The sequence below is a fragment of the Bos javanicus genome, chromosome 7 (genome assembly GCF_032452875.1).
Source record: "Bos javanicus breed banteng chromosome 7, ARS-OSU_banteng_1.0, whole genome shotgun sequence".
Taxonomy (NCBI): Eukaryota; Metazoa; Chordata; class Mammalia; order Artiodactyla; family Bovidae; genus Bos; species Bos javanicus.
The window spans coordinates 56,940,821-56,947,777 of record NC_083874.1 but is presented as its reverse complement, the minus strand read 5'-3'; positions in this window follow the sequence as shown (position 1 = coordinate 56,947,777).

Below are 6,957 nucleotides of genomic sequence, written 5' to 3'. Positions count from 1 at the left end.
GCAACCTGGCATTAGAGCCCACATTTTCAGACGCTACCTCGAATGGCATCTAGAGGAAGATACTGACTTCTGGCTACATGGAAAATGGGGGCCTGGCTAATTACTAGGAAAAAAAGGTAAGACCATGATTGTGCTCCTAATTTACATATTTGAACTTAGGGCTTCCCAGGTAGCTCAAACATATAGAATTTGTTTGCAATTTGAGAGATCTGGGTTTGATCCTTGGGTTCCATGGAGAAGGACATGGCAACTCACTCCAGTATTATATTTAGACCAGTCTGATTTCACTGATACTGTAAAAATAGGAATCCCAAATGTAGTAAATGCACGAGCTAAATTTTAAAAATATAGTCACTGAAATTTGAAACTGTGTAATAAGTGATTGGCTGTCTTTACTTGTTCGTTTTTTCCTTCTCCCTTTCTTTCTTCTTTTCCATCTGTCTATCCTTCCCTCTTTCCTTCTATTGCATGTATGCATGTATGTGTGGCTGCCCTGGGTCTCTGTCGCTGTGCATGGGCTTTCTCCAGCTGTGGTGCTCAGGCTTCTCATTGTGGTACTTCTCTCATGGAGCATGGACTCTAGGCACGCAAGCTTCAGTGGTTGTGGCCCACCAACTTAGTTGCCCCGAGGTATGTGGGATCTTCCTAGACCAGGGATCGAACCCGTGTCCCCTGTGCTGCCAGGCAGATTCTTAACCCCTGGACCACCTGGGAAATCCCATTCCTTCTATTTCTGGAGGCCCTTGGACTGCTCCACCATGGTTATGGAAATGCTGGTAGCAGTTTGGATAGGCAGGTTATTTAGGAATCACAGGCAGTGTTTTGATGACTCAGGTGTCACATTTCCCATATGACCCTGTGACACCCTGGCAATGCTCTGTGGAATGTTGACAAGAACAGGCTGAGGCATGTGGATCCTGAGTCTGCAGTGGGATGACATGAATGAGTGACTTCCAAGTCCTAAGAATTACAAGTATCACCGCTTTAGGAGAAATCTAGGCAACAGGGGCTTCTCAAAACTTTGGTACCTGGAAGTGCAACTTCTCTAATTTGGTTACATTTGTCTTCTTAATTAATATGGCTAGTTGTTCCTAGCTCATGTCAGTCAGATTCAGAATTCCATTTAACTGAATGACTATCTTAGTTCATTTGGGCTGTTATAACCAAATACCATAGATTGGGAGGCCTATAAACAGCAGAAAATTTCTCATGGTTCTGAAGACTGAAAGCCTGAGGGCAGGGTGCCAGCATGGCCAGGTGAGGGCCCTCTTCATGCAGAACACTTCTGTTTGTATCATCACAAGGTGGAAGAGGGTAGGGAGCTTGTGGGCTCTCCTGTATAAGAACATTGCATGCGTGCATGCTAAGTCACTTTAGTCGTGTCCTGTTGTTTGTGATGCCATGGACTGTAGCCCTTCAGGCTCCTCTGTCCATGAGATTCTCCAGGCAAGAATACTGGAGTGGGTTGCCATTTACTTCTCCAGGGGAATCTTCCAGGGATCAAACCCATGTCTCTTCTGTCTCCTACATTGGCAGGCAAGTTCTTTACTACCAGTGCCACCTGGGAATCACATATAAGCACATTAATCCCTTCAAAAGGGCTTCATCCTTCTAACCTAAGCACCTCATAAATCTTAATACTATCACATTGAGCATTCAGATTTCAACATATGAATTTTGTGAGGACCCAAACATTCAGACCATGACAATGATCAAACTGGCTTCCAGTCAACCACTTTTCTTTCTCTATAATCTTTCTTGAGCACTTAGATCATAAACCACACTAATCACCTTCTTCGATATAAGTCATTTTAGTTTCACAGCAAGCCTAGGAAGTAGGTTCTATCATTACACACACACATGTGAGGACCTGGAGTCCCAGGGTTGAAGGAGCGGAGCTAGCACAGGACAAAGCTCCAAGTCAGACCTAGACGTCTTACTCAAAAGCTTGTGAGCACCATACACATACATACACTTTCTCTGTTGCCCATTAACTGTTGGAAATTGGACACAGTGCAACCCCGGGATCAGCTAAAGTCCATAAATCCTAGATTATCTTTCCTTCTCTTTATATTAATCACCTAGACTATAAAAAATAATCAGTCCATCATTCAGGAAACATAAAAGTAAAAGCAGAACACTAATGTCAGAAAACAAAATCATTTAAAAACAAAGGATGAGGGACTTCCTTAACAGTCCAGTGGCTAACTTAGCTCTCCCAATGCAGGGGATGTGGGTTTGATCCCTGGTGGCAGAACTGAGATCCCACAGGACATCAGATAATGCCCAAATAAATAAATACATTAAATAGCCTAAAGAAAAAAAAAGGTGTCTAATAGGGTAGGGAAGTGACAACCATATTTATTGCATGCCACATTTGTGAGACAGAAGTGTGAAAATAAATGCCCACAATTCCTTCCTTGGCCCGTGTCATATAAAGGTTGGGAAGTTAGGTAAATAAGCATGAAAAACAAATATAAAGGGACTCAGAGACAAGCCAAAATTAATTATAGTTTTATGGATCTCAATTTAGAAATGCTGACTCAATTGAATCCAGTAGAATGACCAGTGAGATGGATTTGGAAAACAAAACAAAATGAAATGAGCTCTGTTGTGGAATTTTAAAGAATGAGTGCAAATGATCTGACAGTTGGTGAAGGTATACCACACAATTATATGGTGATAACTAGCTCAGTCAGGCTAGGAAAGAGATTTATCATGGACTGCAGGCAAGCTTTTTCTATTTTAATCAGATTAGTGTTTATAGACCAATTTTCCTAAAATAATAATAAAAATATCTGGTATTTTAAAGTGTTTACTATATGCTGAGCATATATATATATATATATATATATATATATATATATATATACACACACACACACACACACACAAAGGGTTTATATCTATATACATATTATTTCTTTAATCTTCATAGCAATCCTATGAGGTGCTTCCTATTATTACCTTTAAACCAGAGTGGTTAATTGAACTGCCTGAGGTCACCCAGCTAATAAATGATGAACTTGGTTTGATTCACAGCCTGAGCTCTTAACCACTCTGCTACCTTTCTAATTTCATTTATCTAGAGAGGGTATTCCACATAGCAGAACAAAGAATGGATGGGTGTGTGTGTGTGTGTGCGCACGCACTCAGTCATGTCTGACTCTGTGACCCCATGGACTGTAGCCCACCAGGTTCCTCTGTCCATGGAATTTTCCAGGCAAGAATACTGGAGTGGGTTGTCATTTCCTTCTCCAGGGGATCTTCCCAACCCAGGGATTGAACTAGCTTCTCTTGCATCTCCTCCATTGGCAGGCAAATTCTTTACCCCTGTGCCACTTGGGAAACTCAAAGAATGAACACTTCCCATTCAAAAAGCCATATTATCAAGTTGTGGCAATTTTCATTTTCTAGATATTTCTGGACTCTGTTTACTTTTCTTCACCTTGATTGTCACCACTATAGTCTGAACTACTATCACCTCTCACCTGGACAATTGCAACAGCCTTCTGCTTCCACTTTTTATTCCTTTCAACCCTTCTTCAGAAAGATCTTTATGAAACACAAATAGGACCATGCCCCTTCCTCACTTAAAACACTTACTTCCATGGCCTCCCATTGCTTCAGTGTTTGCCTCTTCCACTAGAAAGAGGTGACAGCGCCTGTCTTGTTCAAGTGTTGTATCTCCAGCATCTAGGACAGTGCATTGGTTATACTATAAGTGAATTAATTTTTTGTTGAATGAATGAAAACCAATGACTCTTGAAAAAATATCACTTAGATAAGAAAGTTAACAAGGATGCAGTTGGATGCGTGGAGGTAGGTTTTTCATAATTTTCACAATTTTCTATCACACAATTACTTATTTATTTTCTTCTTTAATGGTTCTCACCCTTTAGACTGTAAGCTCCATGAAGGCAGGGGCCATGTCTTTCTTCTTACTATATCCTACCTCTATGTCATGTTCATAGGAGATGATAAATAAATATTTGTGGTATGAACAATGTGGACTGGAAGCTGATGAATCAAAGATGACAAATAGTACTGGTTAGGGCAGAATTGGAACAGGAAAGCCTAACCATAGTTATAAGAGCTATGGAGGATGAGGATCCTGTCTTTCATTCATTCAGTAAATGTTTGTAAGACACCTGCTATGTGCCAGACACTATGCTAGGCAGCTTCTGCTGTCATGGAGCTTATGTCTAGTGAGAGGTCAACAAACTATTAAAATTTGGTGAGATAACTTTCACAAGGGAGGGCAGGAAGGAGCTGCTTTGGGGAACATCAAAAAAGGGACATTTAACCCAGACTTGGGCTGTCAGGAAGTGATGTCTAAATGGTTAGTAGCTAAAGGTGGAGGATAAAGGGGAGTATTTTTGTGTGTAAGAGTACAGAAGCAAGGGAACCACTGGTAAGTTCTCTATAACCTAAAGTTATTTCTTGGTTCTCTATAACCTAAGGTTCCTTCTTTAACTTCTTCAGCCACTGAATTTTCATTGAGCCCATACCATGCTCCAGGCATTGTGTTATGCCAACATTAAATTTATATTTCAAAACTAGTTGTTGAACAGTGTAAATATAATGTACATTATACATATATAATTAAAATTTTATTTTTGTTAAAAATTTTATTAATTTTCTTTCCTGTTATTTTTTTCAGTTCAGTTCAGTCGCTCAGTCGTGTCCGACCCTTTGCAACCCCATGACACAGCATGCCAGGCCTCCCTGTCCATCACCAACTCCCAGAGTTCACTCAGACTCACGTCCATCGAGTCAGTGATGCCATCCAGCTATCTCATCCTCTGTCGTCCCCTTCTCCTCCTGCCCCCAATCCCTCCCAGCATCAGAGTCTTTTCCAATGAGTCAATTCTTTGCATGATATGGCCAAAGTACGGGAGTTTCAGCTTCAGCATCATTCCCTCCAAAGAAATCCCAAGGCTGATTTCTTTCAGAATGGACTGGTTGGATCTCCTTGCAGTCCAAGGGACTCTCAAGAGTCTTCTCCAACACCACAGTTCAAAAACATCAATTCTTTGGCGCTCAGCCTTCTTCACAGTCCAACTTTCACATCCATACATGACCACAGGAAAAACCATAGCTTGACTAGACAGACCTTTGTTGGCAAAGTAATGTCTCTGCTTTTGAATATGCTCTCTAGGTTGGTCATAGCTTTCCTTCCAAGGAGTAAGCGTCTTTTAATTTCATGGCTGCAGTCATCATCTGCAGTGATTTTGGAGCCCCCCAAAAATAAAGTCTGACACTGTTTCCCCATCTATTTCCCATGAAGTGATGGGACCAGATGCCATGATCTTCGTTTTCTGAATGTTGAGCTTTAAGCCAACTTTTTCACTCTCCACTTCACTTTCATCAAGAGGCTTTTTAGTTCCTCTTCACTTTCTGCCATAAGGGTGGTGTCATCTGCATATCTGAGGTTATTGAGATTTCTCCCGGCAATCTTGATTCCAGCTTGTGTTTCTTCCAGTCCAGCGTTTCTCATGATGTACTCTGCATATAAGTTAAATAAGCAGGGTAACAATATACAGCCTTGACGTACTCCTTTTCCTATTTGGAACCAGTCTGTTGTTCCATGTCCAGTTCTAACTGTTGCTTCCTGACCTGCATATAGATTTCTCAAGAGGCAGGTCAGGTGGTCTGGTATTCCCATCTCTTTCAGAATTTCCCACAGTTTATTGTGATCCACACAGTCAAAGGCTTTGGCATAGTCAATAAAGCAGAAATAGATGTTTTTCTGGAATTCTCTTGCTTTTTCCATGATCCAGCGGATGTTGGCAATTTGATCTCTGGTTCCTCTTCCTTTTCTAAAACCAGCTTGAACATCTGGAAATTCACGGTTTACGTATTGCTGAAGCCTGGCTTGGAGAATTTTGAGCATTACTTTACTAGCATGTGAGATGAGTGCAATTGTGCAGTAGTTTGAGCATTCTCTGGCACTTCCTTTCTTTGGGATTGGAATGAAAACTGACCTTTTCCAGTCCTGTGGCCACTGCTGAGTTTTCCAAATTTGCTGGCATATTGAGTGCAGCACTTTCACAGCATCATCTTTCAGGATTTGAAATAGCTCAACTGGAATTCCATCGCTTCTACTAGCTTTGTTCGTAGTGATGCTTTCTAAGGCCCACTTGACTTCACATTCCAGGATGTCTGGCTGTAGATGAATGATCACACCATCGTGATTATCTGGGTGGTGAAGATCTTTTTTGTACAGTTCTTCCAGGTATTCTTGCCACCTCGTCTTAATATCTTCTGCTTCTGTTAGGTCCATACCATTTCTGTCCTTTATCGAGGCCATCTTTGCATGAAATGTTCCCTTGGTATCTCTAATTTTCTTGAAGAGATCTCTCGTCTTTCCCATTCTGTTGTTTTTCTCTATTTCTTTGCACTGATCGCTGAGGAAGGCTTTCTTATCTCTTCTTGCTATTCTTTGGAACTCTACATTTAGATGCTTATATCTTTCCTTTTCTCCTGTGCTTTTCACTTCTCTTCACAGCTATTTGTAAGGCCTCCCCAGACAGCCATTTTGCTTTTTTGCATTTCTTTTCCATGGGGATGGTCTTGATCCCTGTCTCCTGTACAATGTCACGAACCTCAGTCCATAGTTCATCAGGCACTCTATCAGATCTAGGCCCTTAAATCTATTTCTCACTTCCACTGTATAATCATAAGGGATTTGATTTAGGTCATACCTGAATGGTCTAGTGGTTTTCCCTACTTTCTTCAATTTCAGTCTGAATTTGGTAATAAGGAGTTCATGATTTGAGCCACAGTCAGCTCCTGGTCTTGTTTTTGCTGACTGTATAGAGCTTCTCCATCTTTGGGCGCAAAGAATATAATCAATCTGATTTCTTTAGGAAGACACATTTCTGGCTTGGGCACACCTCTCTACCCCTCCCAAGTGCTCTGTACAATAGATGCTTAATGACTGTTTACTGAATT